Source organism: Prionailurus bengalensis, chromosome F2 (assembly GCF_016509475.1).
Source record: "Prionailurus bengalensis isolate Pbe53 chromosome F2, Fcat_Pben_1.1_paternal_pri, whole genome shotgun sequence".
Lineage (NCBI taxonomy): Eukaryota > Metazoa > Chordata > Mammalia > Carnivora > Felidae > Prionailurus > Prionailurus bengalensis.
In genome coordinates, this window is record NC_057353.1 from 23,266,751 (window position 1) to 23,290,866 (window position 24,116).

The window sequence follows — 24,116 nt, forward strand, 5'->3', positions numbered from 1 at the left end:
ATTCTTTGTCTCTTCTCTTAACGTTTTTGAAGCTCATCCTTAAAAGCTGATGTTCCATCAGGGAAATGCAAACCAAAACCACAATGACATAGTACTTCACACCCACTAGAATGGCTATAGTCGGGCAGCCACTGTGGAAAAGTTTGGCAGTTCCTTAAAAATTTAAACAGAATTGCCATTTGACCAAGCAATTTCATTCCTAGATATATATAAACTGAAACTTAGGGGCGCCTGGGTGGCTGAGTCGGTTAAGCATCTGACTTCAGCTCGGGTCATGATCTTGTGGTCCATTAGTTCGAGCCCCACATCGGGCTCTGTGCTGACAGCTCAGAGTCTGGAGCCTGCTTCGGGTTCTGTGTCTCCCTCTCGAGACCTCTGCCCCTCCCCGACTCATGCTCTGCTTCTGTCTCTTCAAAATAAGTCAACATTAAAATTTTTTTTTTAAAAACTGAAATTTAAAACTGCATTGAAACAGGAACGCCTGGGTAGCTGAGTTGGTTAAGCATCTGACTTCAGCTCAGGTCATGATCTGGCAGTTCCTAAGTGTGAGCCCCACACTGGGTGAGCTCAAGCTCCACTTTGGGTGAGCAAGAGCCCCACTTCGAGTGAGCATGAGCCCCGCTTTGGGTGAACCCCACTCCTCTCTCCCTCTCTCTGCCCCTCGCTCACTTGTGCCCTCTTTGAAAACAAAAACAAAAATGTATACACAAATGTTCACAGCATTATCCATAATAGTCAAAAGGTGGAAATAAACCAAAAGTCCATCAATCAATAGATCAATTAACTAAATGCAGTATATCCATACAATGGAGTACTATAGAGCCATACAAAGGAATAAGTACTGATACATGGATATAATGTAGATGAACTTTAAAAACATGCTAAATGAAAGCTAGACACAAAAGGCTACATATTGCATAATTCCATTTAGATGAAATGTCCAGAATAGGCAGATCCAGAGACCAAAGCAGATTAGGGGTTGCGGGGGCTGCGAAGAGAGAAAAGGGGGAGTAACTGTTAATGGGCATGAGTTTTCTTTTAAGGGTGATGAAATGTCCTGGAATTAGACAGTGGTGGTGGTTGTACAACAATGTGAATGTACTAATTCAGAGCATACAGAATTGTATAATTGAAAATAGTAAAAATGATGTTTACATTATTGTGCATTTTACCTCAATAAAAAAAGTTTTTTTAAAAAATCTTGACTCTCCCTTGCATCCAATCTTCTCAAGAAGAGTCTTCCTAGGTGATTTCACCTACTCCTATTTACAGTCCTGGCAGACTCCCAGAAATGAGCCTATCCAGTTGGGGGAGGGCACAAGCAGCATCCCTCCCTTTTGCACTCTTAGAAATTAATGACCTGGTCTTCTTCCTGCCCTTGCTTGACTGCCAGGGGCTATGTGAATTAAATTAATTTAACAAATATTTATTAAGGGCCTAATTCATGCCAGGGACTGTTTTAATCCCTAGGGATGGTAGACTGCCCTCAGGAGACAATCAACAAATAAAACAGTAGCAACTGATAAGATGGGTTAGAAGAAAAGTAAAGTAAGAGAACAGAGTAGTAAGAGAGCCTTTAGGAAGTGACATTTGAATAAAGAGGTGAATGGAGGGAGAATTCCAGGCATATGAATGCCTGGAGGAAAAAAAAAATGTTCCAAGCAAATGAGATAGCAAGTGCCAAGGCCCTGCAGAGGTAACATACAGCCATTTTTTAAAAACAGGAAGTGTTCTCGTACCTGGATAGCAATGAGTCAAGGGGCGAGTGGTAGGAAACTAGGTCTGAAAAGTAGCCAGGCAGGTAAGTCAGAATTCGATTCCACATGTGATTGAAGCCATCAGAGAGGGTTTTAGGCAGGGAGTGACATGGTCTGACTTATTAAATTAAGTCTCTAGCTGCTGTTTGTCCAAAGAGAGGCAGTTGGCAGGCCACTGCATAGTCTGGGTAACTCCTCTCTGAAAACAGGAGGCTGAACCACCTAGGAGAATACAGTAGGATTACAGGCACTGCTAAAAGTCCACTGAAGGACTGTGGTCCCTATTTCAAGATGGGACCAGTCAGCACAGTTGTTTTTCTGTAGCTTCCTGGGTACAAGTGCAGAGTCAGAGGAAATGAACTTAACCAGTTAGTTTTGATAAGCAGTGTTCAAGCTGGGAGGTACTAGAGAACATGAGAATTAAGTAACAAGCGACTGGTGGGAATGAGTGAGAAACTCCAGGGAAACACTGTCCCACGAAATCTGCAGGTTAGCAGTGGCTGCAACCGCCCTGGAGGCTCTGCTCATGTCTTCCGGGAGCACAGGTAACAGTGGGCCGTGCCCCTACCCCAATTCCTGCCATCCCACTGGATAGATGGCTTGTAGCAGAAGGAGCAAGGAGTGCCTCCCGTGAGTGGCTGACAAGCAGAGCGGTTTTGAAATTTTGAAAGTGCTTCCACTTTGTAACTGTACAGAAGGGTCCTTGGAGGAGCAACCTGGAGGGGAGGGGGCTCTCCTTCCACTGTATGCTGCCACTGTATTCCTCTGGGTACCGCAGCATTCCATCTGAGACAGGTAAATAACTGGTACCACACACAGCGATGTGGAAGCTAACAGTAAGGTAGGAGTGATGGCACAGGAATGGGCGTGGGTTCCTCAGGGTAGCATTTCTCAAAGTGTGGGTCCCCCACAAAGACCATCAGAGAAACTTAACAGAAGTCCATGGGGGAAGGGAAGAAAAAAAAAAAAGAGGTTAGAGAGGGAGAGAGCCAAAGCATAAGAGGGTTGATGGGGAGGCGGGAGGGAGGGGAGGGTGGGTGATGCGTATTGAGAAAGGCATCTTTTGGGATGAGCACTGGGTGTTGTATGGAAACCAATTTGACAATAAATTTCATATTAAAAAAACAAAAAACAAACAAAAGACCATCAGAGTCCTCCTGGTGGGGTCTAGAACACTGTTAACATCCAGATTCAAGGCTGACTGAATCAGACTCTTTGGTGGAGTCTACATTATTACCAAATAGCGTCAGTGATTTCACGCATGCTAAAGATCCGTGGGTCGTCTCCCCTTCCCATTTGTGAATATGAAGGCTTTGATTCCTGGATACTAACTTGGCCACTCATCTCCCTTACTGAATTCTCTTGATGCTTCTAGTAGGTGTTTAGTTGATTCTCTTGCAATTTTTCAAATAAACAATTATATTTTTTCTGCCAAGAAAAGTAATTTTTCCTATTTCTTTCCAAATTTTATTCTTTTTTTCCCCTGCATTGAGCCACACCCCTTAAAGAATACTAAATAGCAGTTGATAATGGATGCTTTTGTCTTGCTTCTCACTTTACTGGAAATGTGGCTAATATGCCCTTATTAAGCATAAGGCTGGCTACTGGGTTTGGTTGGGATAGGAGGGGAGTGTGTGTATGTGTACATGTATGTGTGTGTGCATCAACAGGGTATATAGTTTATCATGTTGAAGAAGTATTCAATATTCATAACATTGTTTTCAAAGTCAAGAATGAATTTTCAGATACCTTTTCAGCCTCTGTGTAGTTAGCAATTTTTACTTTTCATCTCTTAATAAAGTGAATTTTATTACCATATTTCTAATAGTGAAATAATTTTGCATTCCTGGAATAATTCCCACGTGGTTGCAGTGGTTATTCTTTCAATAAATTGCCAAATTCTATTTGCCAATATTTCAATTAGGATTTTTCCACTGCTATTTTATAAAGAATATTGGTCTGAAGTTCTAGCCTTTCTTGTTGTGTTTTGTTTTGTCTTAGCTGGCACTGTTGAGCTAGCCAGGCTAGTTTTGATTGCCCAAAATAATGTGTTTCCTATTTTTCAAAGGTTCAATAAAATTTCTCTGTGATACCATCTAGGCCAAGTGCTCTTCTTCAGGGTGGTAGGGGGAGGTAATGGTAATTGGCTATTTGACTACTTGTCCTTTCACTTCTATAGCAATGGATCTTTTTTGGCAGTTTATATTTTCCTACAAAATCACCCAGTTTATCCTCATTCTGAAATAGTCTTCCTTGAGTTGAACAAAACAGTCCTTTATGAGAACCAGCATTTCCTAGGCGTCAGGCTTCCCTTACCGTCCAACTACATTCTGCATATTTGTGCTCTGCATTCACACTTGCTCACATTGATTAGATTACATATTGGTTCTTCCTAAGAACAAGATCTTGGATTCTGCATGTTTTCTTCTATTAGTCTTCTGTTTTTCTAATTAATCTACTGATGCATTCATGTTCCTCCTTCAGACTTACTTTGTTATTCCTTTTCTAACTTCTTGTGTTGCAGACATGATTAATTTTCATGGTATCTATTAATATAGATACAAGATTAATGAATTTGTCTTCTCATAGGCTTTATGTTGCTTGTACTGCAATGCTTCAAGACAGAAATATACTATACAGTGTTTCCTAAATATTTTTGGTAACGTGAGTTATCATGTGTATTCTATGAAACACACCTTGGGATATGCTGTTTTCGGTATTATGCCTTAGTTAAGAGTCTGTGTATTCTACAGGTTACTTTTTTTTTTTCCCAACGTTTTTCATTTATTTTGGGGACAGAGAGAGACAGAGCATGAACGGGGGAGGGGCAGAGAGAGAGGGAGACACAGAATCGGAAACAGGCTCCAGGCTCTGAGCCATCAGCCCAGAGCCCGACGCGGGGCTCGAACTCACGGACCGCGAGATCGTGACCTGGCTGAAGTCGGACGCTTAACCGACTGCACCACCCAGGCGCCCCAGGTTACTTTAATCTACTAGAAGTTTTTTATCTTGAATGTAATAAAAATTACTTAACATTTTTAAATATAATTAAAAATGTTTATCAAGTATTTTTATAAACTTGGAGTAAATAAACACTGAGAGATGGTGTGGATAGAGGAAGATATCTTTAGATTTTTAGAGCAATTGGATTTAAGCTCCAAAAACTATCTATAAGCACTTTGGGAAAGAGGACTGAGTTTCTCTAAGATTCATCAGTGATATGAAATATCTTGTCTGTATCAACTTTCTCAACCTTATTCAAGTGGCAAACCAGAAGGAAATTTATTGTGTTTTTCATGAAATATCCTAGTATATCTGTGTATTTTCAGTTAGATATATATGTGTGTGTGCATATGAAGTGCTCCATGAACTACAAAAACATTAGTAAAATGTTTTAAAGAAATTTCAAGTTTTTAATATGTCTTCACTAAATACTACGTGCTAGTAGTCTAGTGGCAGAGTCCTAAATTTAAGGAAATTATGGGTGTAGGGGATCAAATGATTTAAAAAAAACTTTTTGGAGAAAATTACAGAAAATATGGCTTATTTTTTCTTTGAATTGTAAGAAGATTCTCATTATCTAATTCTATCAATAGATCATCTTTGGTTACGGGTTGTCTGAGAATGTTCTTTGAAAACTAGTGCAAAGAATCTGTCAAGTCCTTTCAACAACAAAATGGTTCCAGAAAATATTTTAAATCCTCTGTTTCCTCATTAACTTAAGCCCCAAAGAACATGCTTTTAAGAAGTTTAAATGAAAAACAAACAAACAAACCCACAAATATATCAGATTATATTTTTAGGAGAAGTTTCACACCCTTTTTGAATAAATTGGTTTTTTGGTAATGTCTAGAATAAGAGATTCCAATGGATGATTGTGTAGAATCTTCCAAGAGCTTTAGAAATGGCTCGCTTTGTTACAATGTCCAGCCCAGACATCTATTCCAGTGCCTTTGCTGATCAGAATTCACTATCAACTTTGGATGCTTGCCCACTTCAAATACTCCCAAAAGTAAGGAGACATTACATCAGCGGTGCTGCAGAAAGATTAATGTGCTTTGTTTGGAGATGTAAATGGTAATTATACTTATTGCATACTTCTAGTACTTAGTCTTTTTTACCTGAATCTAAGTAAATCTAGTCGTACATTTGCATAAATAATGTGTAGTTAGCAGATATTCATTGGAATATAAAAAACTTAACTTGGCATTTTCCCAGCTAATTGTTTTTACAGCTTGACTTCACTTATGCATTAGCTACATTCATAAAAAGGTTTACATAAAGCAAATATTTTCATACTAAATCCCATTTTCCCACTGTTGCCCAATATTAAATCTTGAGTTGTATTTCTGTAAGAAAATGTTGGCTCCGACACATCATAAAATTCATAATTAAACATCTAAGTGCCAAGGAATAGATACACTTAATTACTTATAAACTACATTTTATCCTCTCACCTGCAATTAAAATTAAACATATGGATTAAACAAATGGGTAATCATTTGTTTCATATTCGCACAATCATTTTTTTAAAATGCAGAATTTTGGGTGACTTCCATAGAAGCTGAGAGTGCAAACATAATTTATTAGCTAGAATTGCCACATGGAAATATGCTGTCAGATTCAAGTGATACAAGTAGTCTCAAATTATTGATAATCATCTTTTAAGGCTTTTAAAAATACGTTCTGCTATTGGTAATACACTTGACATTTTATTATAATCCATACCAGACGATTAATTGGAATTATACAGATCATTTGGAGTCAATACCATTGTCTGACTCAATACTACTTTTCAAAGAAATGGGGAAAAGGACCTGATCAACTACCTGGATCTTTTTGCAGTATAAAAAGTAACTTTTGCCAAAATAAAAGAGTACCTGGGACTTTTAGAAAACTCTTCTACTTTTTTAACTACAATTACTTTGAGGTAATGCTAAGTAATTTAAAGTAATTTAAAGTAATTTATTTTTTTTCCTGCACAAATCCTCTAGGGAATACTATCTGGATTGCAATTATCTATGCTCTCCTTTTCCTGTATTGCTGCAGATAATCTAGGTATGCTTTTTATCAATAAGTCAGTGTGAACTATCTTATTCCAGGATGTACACTAAGCTAAGAACATCAAAACCTCTTTATCTTTGCCTGTGGCAAAATACCTGTACCCGAGGCAAAATCATGGCAACAAGACAATACTGGTAAAAACATGACACTGACAGGCAGTCTGACTACCATGCATGGAAATAGGTTGAGTAATACTTAGTATGACAGGCTAACAGTTCTGACCTCTGATTATGATTCCTCTTAACAATATAAATTAGAGAATGCATTTTACTCACACTGCAAATTCTTTCCAGTGAGCAAAATAGCTCTTAAGAATACTCTTAAATAAGTCTGTCATGATATCCTATTATTCCCAAAGAGCAGATGTTCACATGAGTTAGCACAGCACAGCAAAAAAAGCATAAGCCTGGAAAACATATAATCATGGGTTGGAGGGACAGCTCAGTCCTTCACTGGCCGTGTAAACCTGGACAAGTTATACACTGTGTCAGATCATAGTAGGAAATCCTGATTGTTTGCCTTCCTTCTTCCTTGGCAACAAATCCATCATCCTTCTTAAACATCCCACAATGTTTCCGTGATGCTTCAGCACCTCTCCTGCTTTTTATTATTCCCTGTAAAGAACCTAGGGGCTTTGTTACCAGCTCCTCAAACCTAGGGGCAATGCCACTAGCTCCACTACTGTCTGCTTGGGAGAGGTCCAGGAAAGGGCCACAGTAACGCTAGCCGATCCCTAGCCTTTCAATTGCCATGCTTGGTGGCATTTGTGGTCAGTGCTTATATCACCCCAGAGAGACCACTTCATGCTCCCTAGGAAAACTAACATTTGGCTGATCAATCATTCAAGAAGCCAATGCACTACAAAAGATCAGGCAGTGTTCAGAAAATACCTTGATAAGTTCAGATATCAAGAAAACCAGTAAGGGGCCCCTGGGTGGCTCAGTCAGTTGAGTGTCGGACTCTTGATCTCAGCCCAGGTCATGATCTCCTGGTTTGTGAGTTCAAGCCACACATTAGGCTCTGCCTTGACAGTGGGGAGTTTGCTTGAGATTCTGTCTCTCCTCTCTGCCCTGTGCGCATGTGTGCACATGAGCTCTGCGACCCCCCCCCCAATAAATATTTTTAAAAAAGAAAACCAGTATAAACCAACTAAATAAACCTTTAGATAAATTAAACGGAAAATAATGAGTAAATGTTAACTTTAACTTTTTAAATTCTCTTTATGTCTTAAAGGACATTTATTTCAGTTTCAGGTTACGTTCTATCTCTGTAGACTATTTTATGAACTGTCAGTCAACCACAGTGTAGGTGTCTAGTAACTCATTTATCTTTGAAGAAGTGCATCTTGACCAGAGAATGTGAGAATGTCAACAAATAATAAGGAAATAAAGAAAACAAGTGGGTCAAGGTTCTGCTAACTGAGGCCAAGAAAAAGCCTGGGAAATTAATGAATAATAAGCTCCCAGGAAACTCGAACTGCAAAAAGCAATAAGCCATAATGCGAATAATACCTGAGATAATTACACAGTCCAAACATCACGGCCTAAGATTCTAAACCTGACCCAAAGGTAAAAGAGAATCGTGAAACAGTTGAAGTTGCTTATTTTTATCTCAATGAGAGAGGAGAGATGAGAAAAAGAGAGAGAAAAATGTGTAAGCAAACAAGGGTGAAAAATACTTGATGATATTAAGATTGTTTTATTACATTACATTAGACTACTGAAACTCAACATAAAGAACTTACTTGGATTTAGGGAAGGTAAGAACACAAGATAGTTTTATTTTTGTTCTAAAATGAGATACGCAGACAACTAGTACGTTCAGTACAGTAAAAAACCTCTTGCTGCCTTTATCGATTTGGAGAAAGCCTTCCATATATTCTTAAAGAAAGGATGTCAAGCAAAATCAAAAAGTCATTCAAACCTAGTGTGTATAAGGCTCCAGAAGTATTTGAGGAAGCAACATAGAGAATTCCGAAAATTTGAGACCCACATGGGAGTAAAGTAAGAATGCATCTTGCGCAAATTTTTATTATTCTTTTTGTTGTTTTCCTTAAAAAGTCACTCAAGAGAACAAAAGAAAGCCTTGTAAATAAGACTCTACAACCTTATTTGCAGAGGATGACACTTCTTTGAGACAAGAAGACAAATCTGCAATGTAACCTGAGACTGCAAGACCCTGAGAATGCCGAAGCAGGAAGAGTGATCGAGACTGACAAGAGCATGACCATGGTGATCTCTCAGGAAGCAAAATCATTCCGTACATGCATAAGAAATTCTGTCCAGAAACTGAACACTTCAGTGCTGGTGAACTTACGATGAAGTCAACTAAATGAAGAGCTAAACTTATAATCTTAGTTGTCATTTGGCTCTTGTTTTATCAAAATGCAATTCTAATAAAATCAAAATAAGGGTATTCTTTTACTTCCTGAGTCTAAGAAAGGCAGGACCCGCTGCAAATGTCTGTGAATGTTGTATTAGACCATATACTTTCTTTAATAAAGCAAACAGTTTAGAGTAAATGACTCACATTCTATTCTGGGAGCAGTGCTCTAGGAAGGCTGTGAAGGGACTGCTTTCTGCTCATGCACGGGGAAAAGGGAGTCTTATTCACTGTAGCCCTCGTGTCTTGTATGTGGCATGATACCTAGCACTTAAAAGGAGTCCAACTCATGGCTGTGAACTGAGAGAGTAATAACAGCTCACATTGAACTTGCTGTATTCCAGTACTGCACAAACAGCAACTCATCGAATTCTCACAGTAGCCCTAAGTGGTAAATACTGCTATTATTCCCATTTTTATAGCTGAGGAAACTGAAGAACAGAGAGGTTACACAACTTGGTGTAGGTGGAGCCAGACTGCAAATGAAGGTAGACTGACTACCGGTACACTGCATTACGACGGCCCTCTCGATGCAAGAGTGAGATTAGGAGGGGGAAGACTGGACCAGCAAGGACCAGGCTCTTAGTTTGCAGGAGCAGGGGGAGTCCAAAATAAAAGGATGGGCAAGATGAAATTCTTTTTAACTCTGTCTCAGATATAGCAATGTCTGTGAAAAGATAAATTTGATGTTTAAGTCATCTTTATACAATTAAACAAATCCGTAACTATTAAAGTATAAATTTTCATATTTGTTTTACATAAATGTCTAGAATTAATCCAGGTATGCATATTACTTTGGGGATATACTGCCGTAGATGTTAATCACATAGATGTGATTTCATGTTAAAAGGTTGGGGAAATGCTTCATACACAAATAAACATGTTGTGTTAGTTTGTTAAAAAAAAAAAAAAAAGTAAACAGATGCATGTGGGATCTGACTGGGGAAGGGCTAAGAGTGGATGCACCTAATTACAGTTGGCTCCAGGTAGTTTTCAACGTTTGGCATGACCAATGACCTTGAGGCAGCTGCACGATATACTGAGGACAGACTAAATCTACAGTGTTCATCCTTGGCTACACAGTAAAATCAGCTGACTTACACAAATCTGTGAGAAAGACTGTTAAATCAATAGAAAAATAAGCAAAAATTATAACTTCACAACTCACAGAAAAAATGACTCATATATATAAGAGAAGATGATCGGCTTGATTCATAAAGAAATACAAATTAAAGTGCCAAAAAGGTATCATTTTTCACCTAATTATGTTGCCAAAAAGCCCCAAAAGATTCAAAATAGCTCCATCTCTAGTCTGGATTATCATAATAACCTCCTAACTGTTCTCTTAGCACCAAAGTGAGCCTTTCAAAATGTAAGTCTGATCATGTCTCTGTTTTGCTCAAAACTGCAATGCTTCTACATCTCATCCAGAATAAAAGACAACATCCTTCCAACAGCCTAACACAGCTTTACACAGGTCTAGCTCCACACCGTATCAATGACTTCAATCACACCATTCAACACTTATTCCACTGCAACCACACTGGCCTCCTTCCTGCTCCTCAAACTCACCAGACATGTTTCCACTTAGAGACTTTGCAGTGGCTAATCTCTTGCCTCTCCCACAGCATTCTCAAAACTCACTTGCTCTCCTTAGAGTCTTGCTCAAATCTCACCTTTTCAATAAGATCTCCCTATTTAAAACTGTAATCTTCATCCTTTTTCTTCTACTCTACTTTCCATTTGTCCACAGTACTTCTTACTTTTGAATCTACTACAAAACATTTATTATATTTATTTTTAATGTATATTTATTTTGAGAGAGAGAGAGAGAAGTGTGAGTGAGGGAAGGGCAGAAAGAAAGGGAGACAGAGAATCCCAAGCAGACTTTCGTGCTGCCAGCACAGAGCCCAATGAAGGGCCCAATCTCATGAACCGTGAGATCATGACCTGAGCTGAAATCAAGAGTCAGATGTTTAACTGACCTAGCTACCCAGGCACACCTGTATTTATTTTTTATTATCCATCTCACCCAACTAGAATGTAAGTTTCATCAGAGTAAAAATGTCTATTTTATTTATTGATATATCTGAAGTACTTATAAGAATGTCTCACACATGGCTAAATGTATGTGCAAAGACTCCAATATTTATAACAGCACTATCAACAATAGCTAAATTATGGAAAGAGCCCAAACTGATGAATGGATAAAGAAGATGTGGTGTACACACACACACACACACACACACACACACACACACACACGCTGGAATATTACTTGGCGATCAAAAAGAATGAAATCTTGCCATGTGCAACAAGGTGGATGGAACTAGAGTATATTTATGCAAAGTGAAATGAATCAATCAGAGATAAAACAAATACCATATGACTTCACTCATATGGAGCATTTAAGACAAAACAGATGAACAGATGAACACTGGGGAACGGAAGGAAAAATAAGATAAAACAAGAGAGAGAGGCAAACCATAAAACTCTTAACTATAGAGAAACACTAAGGGTTGCTGGGGGGGGGGGAATGGGCTAAATAGGTGATGGGCATTAATGAGGGCACTTGTTGGGATGAGCACTAGGTGTTATATGTAAGTGATAAATCACTAAATTCTGCTCCTGAAACCAATACTATACTATATGTTAACTAACTTGAATTTAAATAAAATCTTGGATAGATAGATAGATAGATTTGTGCAAAGATATATACTGCAACATTGCTACAGAAAAACATTAGAGACAACTAAATGTCCATGTATACAGAATTGGTTAAATAAATTATAGAATAAGTTGACAGGGAAATATTAAACAGTTCTTAAAGTAAGCAGCTATCCTGTTTTCAGGATGACTAAATTCTAATTAAACCAATCCTTTATGGGACACTATAAATTCTCAGCAAAATACAAAAAAACAATCATCCGAAGGCACTGAAGAGTTAGCAAAACAGGCAGATCCTGGGGTGGGGGTTGGGGGGCAGTGGGAATAACACTGGAAAAAGGAACAGCACAGAATGAGTTTCTCTCTTTTTTTTTTTTTAACAGCTTAAACTTTAGGGAAGGTCCAGTCTGTTCCATATGGAGCAGCTAAAGTGCCAACAGAAAAGCCTTACTAGCCTGAAGGCCCAGAGATAAGGTTCAAAGCAACCAAGGTCAGTAGGAAATGAAGCAGAAAATCTTAGAAATAACAGATCTAGAAAGGAAGAACCCCAAATTCTGTGTAGAAAACTCTGCCCAAATCTCTACCTGATGTTTGAACTACACAGGCATAGGACAGACTCTAAACAACACAGGTAAGAGATAAAAATTTGAGCAAATATATATATACATATATATATATTTTTTTTTACATATTTACATACACACACACACACACACACACACACACACACACACTTTGTTGGTAGGCTTCAGCCAAATTAACTGCCTGCTTAAAAAACCGTTCGCTATACTTCAGACGGACATCGCAAAATCCAGTTTCTAGCCAATTTACAATGTCAAGAATGCAATCCAAAATTACTAAATATATGAAGAAGTAGGAAAAAAATGATCCATTCTCATGATAAAAGACAATCAACAGAAGCAACCCTGAAATGACCCAGATGTTAGAATTAGCAAACAGCTACACTGTGCTCAAAAGTATAAAAGAATATATGCTCTTAATGAATAAATGTATGGGAAACCTTATCAGAGAACAGAAACTACAAAATGAAAGGCTAAATGGAAATTCTAGCCATATATATGGCTAGAGACAACTAAATATATTCCAATTTTAAATTCACTAGCTAGGCATAATAACAGAAAGAGGATGACAAAGAAGTCAAGGTTAATCAACAGAAATTACACAAACCAAAGAACAGAGAGGGAAAAAGATTAAAAAAATGAATGGAGCCTTAGGGACCTGTGAGATAATATTAAAAAGTCTAACAGATGGAGAGAAGTGAAAAAAAAAAGAAGGCAGAAAAATATTCAAAGACATAAAGGCTAAAAGAAATCTTTTGGTTAAAGACATGCTTACAAAGTCAATAAGTTCAGTGAGCTACGTTACTATAAAGGAAACCACAAAGGCACATTATACTTGAACTGCTAAAAGCCAAAATGACATTGCATGAAGGGAACAAAAATTCCAATAATGGTTGACTTCCCTTTTTTTGGTGAGTTAAGGTATTTATTTATATTTACTTATTTATTAAATGGCTGACCTCTCATGAGAAAAAAAAAAAAAAAAGAGGCCATAAGACCTAAGACATATTATGACACTGGAAAATCTTTAAAGTGCTGTAAGTAAAAAAACCTGAAAACTTAGAATTCTATATTCATTGAAAATATCCTTCAAAAATGAAGGCAAAATAAAGATATTTTCAGTTAATGAAAATTAAAAGAATCCATTGCCAGCAGACTTGTACTACCAGAAATTCTAAAGGATGTTTGGGGTGAAGGGAAGTAAAGTTAGATGGAAACCTACCTCTTCAGATAGGAACAGATGTATGAGGTATGGTAAATTTGTGAATATTTATGAAAGACTATTTTTTCCTTTATTTTCTTTAAGACATATAGACTAAGCCAAAATTATGACATTACGAGGTTCATAATGTATGTAAACAAATGACAACTACAGTATAACAGATGTGCTGAGGCATTAAATAGACCTATATTGTTATAGGTTCCTGAGTTTTCATACTGAAGTTAGAAAAGATGATGTAGCTCTTTATATACTAATATGGAATGATCTATGGGGTACCTGGGTGGCTCAGTCGGTTAAGTATCTGACTCTTGGTTTCAGCCCAGGTCATGTTCTCATGGTTCGTGGGTTCCAGCCCCACATCTGGCTTTGTGCTGACAGTGGAGACTGCTTTGGATTCTGTCTCCCTCTCTCTACTCCTTCCCCACCTGCACTCTCTCTCTCTCAAAATTAAACATTTAAAAAAAATGATCTTTTAAGGCATATTTCAAATTTAAAAAAGAGATTGAGGGTGCCTGGGTAGCTCAGTCAGTTAAGTATCCAACTCTTGATTTCGGCTCAGGTCATGATCTCACAATTCGTGGGTTCAAGCTCCACAATGGGCTCCATGCTGGCAGTGGAGAGCCTGCTTGGGATTCCCTCTCTCCCCCTCCCCCCCCCACTCTCTCTCTCTCTCTGTGCCCCTCCCCTGCTTGCTCTCACTCTCTCTCTAAAATAAATAAAAACTTAAAAAAAGAGAGAGATTGAGGAGATTATTACAGAATGATACTTAAAGTACATGCAGCTAGAGAATATTCTAAAAGGATACACATGAAACTAGCAAGGGCAGAATAGGTACTGGAATGCAGGGGTGGCATAACAATCAAGTTTTTAAAATTGTGTACTACATGGAATATAAATATATAGAGAGAATAGAATATATATAGAATATATATAGAATATAAGTTGTGTTTCCATCTCTCTCTGCCCCTCCCCCCCCACACACACTCTCTCTCTCTCTCTCTTTCTCTCAAAAATAAACATTAAAAAATAATAATAAATAAAAAGAAAAGAAAAAGATTCTCCTCTTTTTTTCAAGTAAGAGCTATTCTATCCCAAGGGAGAACAGTATTGCAGGTACTGATATTTTAATCACTTTTTGATTAATTAAGCCAACTACATACAGTAAAAATACTACTTGAGTCCTTTGAAATACTATTTTTAAAAAAGATTTAGTCCATCAGAGTAGCTTCAAATATAATTGCAATTTTGTGAATTTAAATCTAAGTTAGTTAACATATAGTGTAATAATGGTTTCAGGAGTAGAATTTAGTGATTCATCACTTACATATAACACCCAGTGCTCATCCCAACAAGTTCCCTCCTTATTGCTAATCACCCATTTAGCCCATCACTGCACCTGCCCCCTCCAGCAGCCCTCAGTTTTGTTCTCTGTATAAGAGTCTCTTATGGTTTGCATCCCTCTCTATTTTTATCTTATTTTCACTGAAGTTTAACACAGTTACATCCACTAAAATTCTAGACTTAATATTTTTCAAAGTATTCTTTTTTTTTTTTTAATTTTTTTTCAACGTTTTTTATTTATTTTTGGGACAGAGAGAGACAGAGCATGAACGGGGAAGGGGCAGAGAGAGAGGGAGACACAGAATCGGAAACAGGCTCCAGGCTCTGAGCCATCAGCCCAGAGCCCGACGCGGGGCTCGAACTCACGGACCGCGAGATCGTGACCTGGCTGAAGTCGGACGCTTAACCGACTGCGCCACCCAGGCGCCCCCAAAGTATTCTTAAATATCTCATAGCTTATTTATTTTAAAAACTCTTCATTTGGGTACCTGTGACATTCCTGGGCAAATGGAATGAAATTAACCACCTCTGAGAACACAAAAAGTGACCATACAAATGATTTCCATAAGAAAATACCACAATATGTTGTTTAATTCCTAAAAGTTGATATAAATTTTAACTGTTATTCTGGTGCAAAAAAAAAAAAAAGTAGAATTTCAAACTCTTTTTACATAAAGTTCAAGCGATATTATTTACAATGTATCCATCTTGGTGTTACAGTTTAATATAGAAAATCTTTTCTATGTGATGACATGAATTTTACTATTTCCTGTAGGTTTTGGATTCCTCTGAGTTTTAAATCCACTTACCAATCTACTTTAATACTGTATTTTAATCAATTTATCTTTATACCTACACCAACAAAGGAGTAAGACCACAATTAGTGAATACTCAGAAATTCTTTAATCATGGACACTGTGAATAATGTTTCTATGCCCTCCCTCTTTGAAGGGAGGATATGATCCTAGTTTCATCTGTAATAACAAGGAGAATTTATTATGAAAAAATCTGTGAAAGCAATAAGATGCTAAAATGAAAAATATGGAAGCCTAGGTACATTCAGCTAGTTTTCTTCCTCATAAGTGAAGTGTTAATAGTGAGGGATTAATGAGCCATTCCTAGTGCCTATTCTCTACAACCTCAGATGACTCAGGATGAAAATAAATTTCTGTATCACAAATGAAACTAAATATTGTATTGAAAAGGACATGTTGAAGCACGTTAGCGGTATTTACATATCTCAAGCTACTTCTTAACTTCATATTTTACATAACTTAGAACAAGGCATACATTACTTTTACTTCTACCAAACCATAAAATTTATAAAAAGAAATAAATTCATCTGCAAAACCATTCCTATATTTGGAAACAAAAAAAATGAAATGAATTGTCTTAAGAGACAAGAAGAGGGCTACTGAACAGAATAAATAATAGAATCTTAAAATTAAACTAGTAGCAACATTCAAATCAAAGAGGTGAAGTAGCCTATTCACTCTAGTTGTGTTAGGGAAAAAAATCAATTACTGATTCTTTGGGTCAGCTAAATCCAATAAGGGTACTATTCTGCTGCTTATATGATCATTTGAAATCATTATTTAAAAAAAAAAAAACTTTAATCAAAGTCAACTTCAAATATAAGTTTTCCCCACAAATCAAGTATATGGAGAAAACATACAATTATTCCAAATTTCTGATTATTCTACAAACGCTCCTCAAATCCATGTGCTTCCTGTCACAACATAGGACACTATATACTGTTTTACTCATCAAATGCAAAAAGGAAGGAAATTAATTGAAATTTAAATAAAACATGTACCTTACAGCAGAGAAAAGAAATGAAGAAGAGAACCAGCAGGGAAAAATTAATGGAAATTGTTAGAAAATATTTATTCAGAGAATTGGATATACATAAAACACATTTCCCTGTATTTCATATATTCAACCTTATAAAATAACCCCATAAACTCTATTACCCATTAATCTAGACCAAGGTCTGCAAACTTGTTCTAAAAAGAGCCAGATAGTAAATATTTCAGACTTTGCAGGCCATACGGTTTCTGTCACACCTACTCAACCCTGCTGTTATAGTGTGAAAGGAGCCATAGACAGTACATAAATGAAGGAGTATGGCTGTACTCCAGTAAAACTTTATTTATGGTTACTGAAATCTAAATTTCATATAATTTTCACACATCACAAGATATTATTATTCTGTTGATTTGTTTCAATGATTTTTAAAAGTAGAACCTTAGATTGTGGAATATACAAAAACAGGCAGCAGGTTGGATTTGGCCCCAGGAGCTGTAGTGTGCCAACCCTTGATCTAGAGGTATAGGAAAAGTGCTTATTAGGAATACTTTCTAAATGCTCTTTTTAATAATAGAATATAAATAATGTCACATTTTTACTATACCATTATTTTTGCAATATACTAAGTTCTAAAATAGCATTATCTGCCAAAATAATGACTGAACCAAAGCTAAGAACGCTAAAATGAAGTATTCTTAATATTTCAAAGCCACAAAAAAGAGGTTTTAAAGAGACGGTGAAGTGTTATTTCATTACACATTCATGGGTCACAAATTTCACATAGATTCTGTATAAGATTTGTCCCTTGAACTATACAGGATTATTACCTATATTTATGCCAAACTATGAATTTCATTCACCCCACATATAAGATAGTATTAAAATTTGGCCACAAGAACACTGGCAGTTTCATACTTCCTGATGTTCTATGTGTAACACTAAAATGTCTTAGAAAAATCATAGGACACAGTCAAGGAAATTGTGTTATGGTAACTTACTTTTTTTTAATTTTTTTTTTTTTTTTTTTTTTTTTTTACTTTAGAGAGAAAGAGGCAGAAAGAAAGAGACAGAGGCGTCAGTAGGGAGGGGCAGAATGAGAGGGAGACACAGAATCCCAAGCAGGCTCCAGGCTCTGAGCTGTCAGCACAGAGCCAGACACAGGGTTCGAACTCACAAACTGCGAGATCATGACCTGAGCCAAAGTCTGACACTTAACCTACTGAGCCACCCAGGCGCCCCTATGGTAACTTACTTTTAGCTAATTGTTAAGATCTTGAGCAAATCACGAAGCTAGCGTTCCCTAAAGTCTGTTCTGTATCCACAGACGATTCATTAACTTAACAGGATCCATGGCCAAACAAGTTTGGGAAATGATACACATTATACACATTTCTAGGACAGATCATGAGTTCTTGGAGAAGTCCTACAGTAAATAAATCCTTTGATCTGATTTAGTGCTCTCAAAGCTCACTCAATTACTTTGTTTGAGCAGTACTTCCTTATTAACGTCCCCTAGGTTCTAAATTTTAAAACTATGAGACTATTTCTAAGTAGTAATTCCGTGAAAGCTGTTCAAATACTAAATTCAGGTTTACAAATCTGAACTGTCTAAAAACACAATCAGAACCATCTGCTCCCAGAATACTCTGACCTTCCTCTTTCAGAGTACTTAGACTGAAATCATCTTTCTAACCTTCTAGATTCAATTCCTTAAGTGGGAGACAGAATCATTCTCTACCACCCTTATTTCTTCAACCTAGCAACGTGCTTGGATCATTAAACGTTTTCCTTTTCCTTTTGTTTTTATTCTAATGCAATTGTCTCCGACTTGATCTATCCATAACCACTCTTACCCTTCTATTGCCTCTCAATGTACAAGTGGCCACATTTCCTCCTCCTTAAAAATCTGCATCTCCTACTGGTCTTCAGGAGAGCCCTGGAGGATCTAACCTTTGCCTACCCTCTCCAGCTTAGCATCATTGCTCCTCTTTGTTTTACATACTACAGCCACACAAAGCTAGTACAGATAACACTAAGTGGTACAGAGGAAAAAGCAGGGCAAGAAACTAGGAATGTCAGAGTGAGGAGGTGGGGTGCATTTTTAACTAGAGTGGCATAAAAGGGGCATGACTGAAAAGATTTCAACAGACTTTAATAAAGGGGGAATAAAAAATAAATATAACTCTAAAATATGAGTATGGATGACTCATTTGGAAAATATGGCCAAGGTGGCTGGAGCAGAGTTGGCATGGTGGGGAGAGTAGATGAAATCAGAGAGGTAATAAGAGGCCTGGTAGAGCAGGGACTTGTGGGGCACTGATTATGCAGTCAGCTCCTGCATTTACCTCTCTAATTTAGATCTCTCCTCTGAGGTCCAGTCTTCTATGTCAAACTCACACTTGACAGCTCCTTTGGATGCCTTACGTGTTTATGCTGAAGTCCTAATTCCCACTCCAAGTCTGTCTCCTCCATTCCTCCACATCTCAGTAAATGGCAGTTATCTCTACCTAGTGGTAAAAGCCAGACACCTGAAAACTCCTCCATGTAGACAGAAAATTCTAATGAAACATTCTCCATACGAGGTAACTATATCCTTTGTGTCTTAAACTTGGTGAAGAGCCTAATCCTGTGTACGTAGTACTCCAACGAATACTGCTTCCCATGTATATATTACACACACAAAGAAAAGAAATCACTTGCATCTGATTCCCACGTCAGAGAATTAACATTCCTAGGGTGCCAGAGGATGGGTGATGTAGAACATTATGTCTGGATGTCCTCCTAAATGTCAAATGTCCACTGAAGACAAATGGTACATGTGTCTAGGGTTTAACCCTAACAGTAGCTTCAGGCTAGGAGGCTGCAGACAGAGAGGAAGAGGTCCCTACAGCCTTTGATAGTGTAAGTCTAAAAGTGGGAAATCCAGTGAACCCCACACCAAGCAGGATCAATGTCCCAAATAGCTTTCTTTTTATACTCTCTAAAAAGAAATGGTAGCTACAGACATTAAACGACTACCATGTTTGAAAACTTGTGAAACCTCTGTAACGTCCCCATGTTTGTTATTTGTGCTACTGCCTGTTATTTCATGATGACTAGCAACAAACTCCACAACAAAAATAACAATACATTATGGTGTATTACTTCAGTGGAATACCATGCAAGTATATTTAGTTACAGGAAAATTCTTGTGATACATTTTTAAAGTGAAAGGGGAATAGTAGTAGCAGTATTTGGGGAGATAAGACTGTAGACAATTCTTTAAACCAAAGGTTTGTATGTGCTTGTCCTAGAAAGTAGGAAGAAAGTGAACAGCTAAGAAGGCAAAATGCAAAACTGGACACAGATTTTGCAGTATACATTTTATTATACTTCCTATAATTTTTTTTTTTTTCAGTAAACACAGATTCTGACACTTCTCTTTTCCACTTTTGGTAGTCCGGATTCAAAAATCTTTTGTGAAATTTTTTCCATCAATAAAATACAAATATAGGGGTGCCTTGGTGGCTCAGTCAGTTGAGCATCTGACTATTGATTTTAGCTCAAGTCATGATTCCAGGGCTGTGGGATTGAGACCCACATCAGGCTCCACACTAAACATGGAGCCTGCTTAAGATTCTCTCTCCCTCTCCCTCTGTCCCTTTCCTCCACTCATGCATTCTCTCTCTCTCTCTCTCTCTCTCTCTCTCTCTCTCTCCAACAATAAATGAAATAAATAAATAAATAGGTAAATAATCTCACTCTTTAAAATTTTTTTAAACATCTCTTTACTGAAATATCAAATTAACTATAAACAATGTTTTACTCTTAAAATCTAACCAAAATTTATACACATAAGAGGAAATAAGGATGGTCCTAGGACAAAACAGAACAGAAATAATTCTCCCCATTCCTACTGCTAAGTACAACTAAATTTCAGGTCATTTATGTATAATAAACATAACAGGGGTGCCTGGGTGGCTCAGTCAGTTAAGCGTCCTGACTTCGGCTCAGGTCATGATCTCGCAGTTTTTGAGTTCAAGCCCCACATCGGGCTATCTGCTGACAGCTCAGAGGCTGGAGCCTGCTTTGGAGTCTGTCTCTCCCTCTCTCTGCACCTCCTGCTCATGCTCTGTCTCTGTCTCTCTCAAAGATAAATAAACATTGAAAAAAAATTAGAAAAAAAAAAAAAGCAACATAAGAAAATTTTGCAAGTTGGAAAGAGACTAGCTAGAGAACTTAAGACCAAAGGAACAACAGAGTGGTGAGTTCCCTGTGATTTCTCTTGACCTATTATATCCTGAGTTGGGTGCTATAGAAGCCAGCAACCTGAAAGCATCAATGTGTGCAGATAAAACAAACAAACAAACAAAAAAGAAAACAAGGCAAGTTTATTCTCTTTAGCAAAAGGACCAGGAAAAGAGAAATTATGCAGGACAGAAAACTTCCATGCAATAACTGCCTACTCCAACAATACATCACAAAAAAAGCTGCAACTCCATCTGGAGTTCTGTCAGCAAAAGTTAAGTAAGGAGCCTAGACTCCCATCTTCCCCCAGCTATAATGAAAAGTTCCTTTCCCCTGGTAGAGTGGTGTCAGAGAAGGTCAAGTGAAGCTACAAGTTGTCAATAAGGCAAAGTGCAGAACCTGAATTTCCACCCAGACCTAGCATTAACATGATCGATTCCTCATTCTCCTGTTGTTGCAGTATCAGAAGAAGCCTATAAAAATAAGATCCACAGATTCATAATATCCACAGTGTCTAGATTCTATTAAAATCATTCATCATACCAAGAACCAGGAAAATCTCAACTTTAATGAGAAAAGACAATCACCAGTTACCAAATCAGGATGATACAGATGGAATTATCTGACAAATATTTTACAGTAGCCATCATAAAAATACTTCAATAAACAATTACAAATGCACTTGAAACAAATGAAAAAGTAGAAAGTCTCAGCAAACAGGTAGTCCTAGAAAAAATAATCAAATGGAAATTTTAGAACTGAAAAAATACAATAACCAAAATGAAATATTCACTGGATGGGCTCAACAGCAGAATATAGATGAAAGAGATAAGAATCAATGAATGTGAAAATAGAACAATATGAATTCTCCAATATGAATAATAGAGAGACAATATGCAGGGGGAAAAGGATGAGCAAAATCTCAGAGAACTACAGGGCTATCACAAAAGATCTAACATTTGTGTAATTGCTGTCTCAGAAGAAGAGAAAAAATCATATAAGGCTGAAAATAATCCCCCCAAAATAATGGCTGAAAATTTATCGTATTTGTCAAAAGTTATATAAATTTAAATCCCAAATAGGATTCGTCCAAAGAAATTCACACCAAGAGAAATTCTTGAAATCGAAAGTCAAAAAGAATCTTGAAAGCCACAAGAGAGAAATGACACCTTACCATATCTTACTGATAAAGGAAAAGTAATTTGAATGACAATGGATATCACATCAGACACCATGAAGGCCAGAAGAAAATGACATAACATTTATCCTGTGCTCGGAAAAAAAAAATGTCAATAAAAATTCTATACCAATAAACTTATCCTTCAGAAATGAAGGTATTTTCAGAGAAAAGAAAACTAGAAGACTGCGTTGCCAGTGGACCTACTCTAAAAGAACAGAAACAAAGTTCTTGAAATGAAAAAAAAAAGGATCTTGGAACATCTGAAAGGAAAATAGAATGATGGAAAACTATGGGCACACAGGAAATTTTATTTTGCCTCTTGTGGTTTCTATATTATATTTGATATCTGAAGCAAAAATCATAACATTGGCTGATAGGGCTTTCAAAGTATGTAGAGAAAATATTTAAGACAATAACATAACATAATGAAAGAGGATAAAGGACTTAAAGGGAGGTTAAGGTCTCTAACATTACTCGTACTGACAAAATGTAAACACCAACAGACTAATAGATTATATATGTATAATATAATACCTAGAGCAAATGTTTGCTTTTTTAAAGAGATATACCCTGAAAGCCTCAATAAGTCAAAATGGAATTCTAAAAAAAATACAATTAACCCACAAAAAGGTAGGAAAAGAAGACAAAGGAAAAACAGAAATAAGTGAAATAAAATTAAATAAAAAATAAAATGGTAGACTGAAGCCCTAATGCACTAATAATTATATTAAATGTAAACGGTCAAAATATTCCAACTAAAAGATAGAGACTGGCAAAGTCAACTTGAAAACATGACCCACGTATATGCTGTCTATAAAAACTCACAAACAGGAGCCTGGGTGACTCAGTCGATTAAGCATCTGACTTTGGCTCAGGTCATGATCTTGTAGTTCATGAGTTCAAGCCCCACTTTGGGCTCTGTGCTGACAGCTCAGAGCCTGGAGCCTGCTTCAGATTCTGTGTCTCCCTCTCTCTGAGCGCCCCTCCCCCCCCCCCCCCCCCCCCCGCTCATGCTCTGTCTCTCTCTCTCAAAAATAAACATAAAAAAAAACATAAAATATAAGATTATAAGTAGAGAGTAAAAGGATGGAAAAATGTACACTTTAAGCATTAATCAAAATAAAGCAGTATTGGCTATTTTAATATCAGACAGGGTAGATTCAGGAGCAAAGAAAATTACCAAAAACAAAAAGGAACATAAACATAAGGATAAAAAGGTCAATCCACCAAGGCAACATAGCAATCCTAAATGAGATTCCATCTAACAGAGCTGCAAAATATGTAAAGCAAAACTGATGGAATTGAAAGAGAAATAGGCAAATCCACAATTTTATTTGGAGACTTCAATATACTTCTCACAACTCACAGAACAACCAGACAGAAAATCAGCAAAGATGTAGACAAACTTAACAACACTATTTACTAACAGAACCCAATCAATATTTATAAAACACTGTACCAACAATGGCAGAATACATACTCCTTTCAAGTACCCATGGAACATATACCAAGACAGACCATATTTTGAGCCATAAAACCAATCACAACAAATTTAAATGAAGTGAAAGCACACAGTGTGTTCTCTGACCACAATGGAATCAGACTAAATATGAACAACAGGGGACCCCTAGGTGGCTCAGTTGGTTAAGCATCCAACTCTTCATTTCAGCTCAGGTCGTAATCTCATGATTCATGGGATCAAGCCTCACACCAGGCTATATGCTGACAGTGCGGAGCCTGCTTGGAATTCTCTTTCCCTCTCTCTCTCTCTGCCCCTCCCCCACTCATGCGCACACTCAATCTCTCTCAAAATAAACATTAAAAATAAATAAATAATAATAATAACAAACATGAACAGAAATTAATGGAAAAATCTCCAAACACTT

The 24,116-nt window shown here is 37.1% G+C and overlaps 1 protein-coding gene and 1 long non-coding RNA gene across 2 annotated transcripts in view; one reads left to right on the top strand and one right to left on the bottom strand.

Annotated features, from left to right (window-relative positions):
- The window catches only part of STAU2 (staufen double-stranded RNA binding protein 2), a 304,184-nt gene that overhangs the window by 202,604 nt on the left and 77,464 nt on the right, over positions 1–24,116 (bottom strand).
- On the top strand, positions 1,898–9,342 carry LOC122495492. Its single transcript, XR_006300475.1, has 2 exons — positions 1,898–2,302; positions 8,939–9,342. It is a non-coding gene; the product is annotated as an uncharacterized LOC122495492 (long non-coding RNA).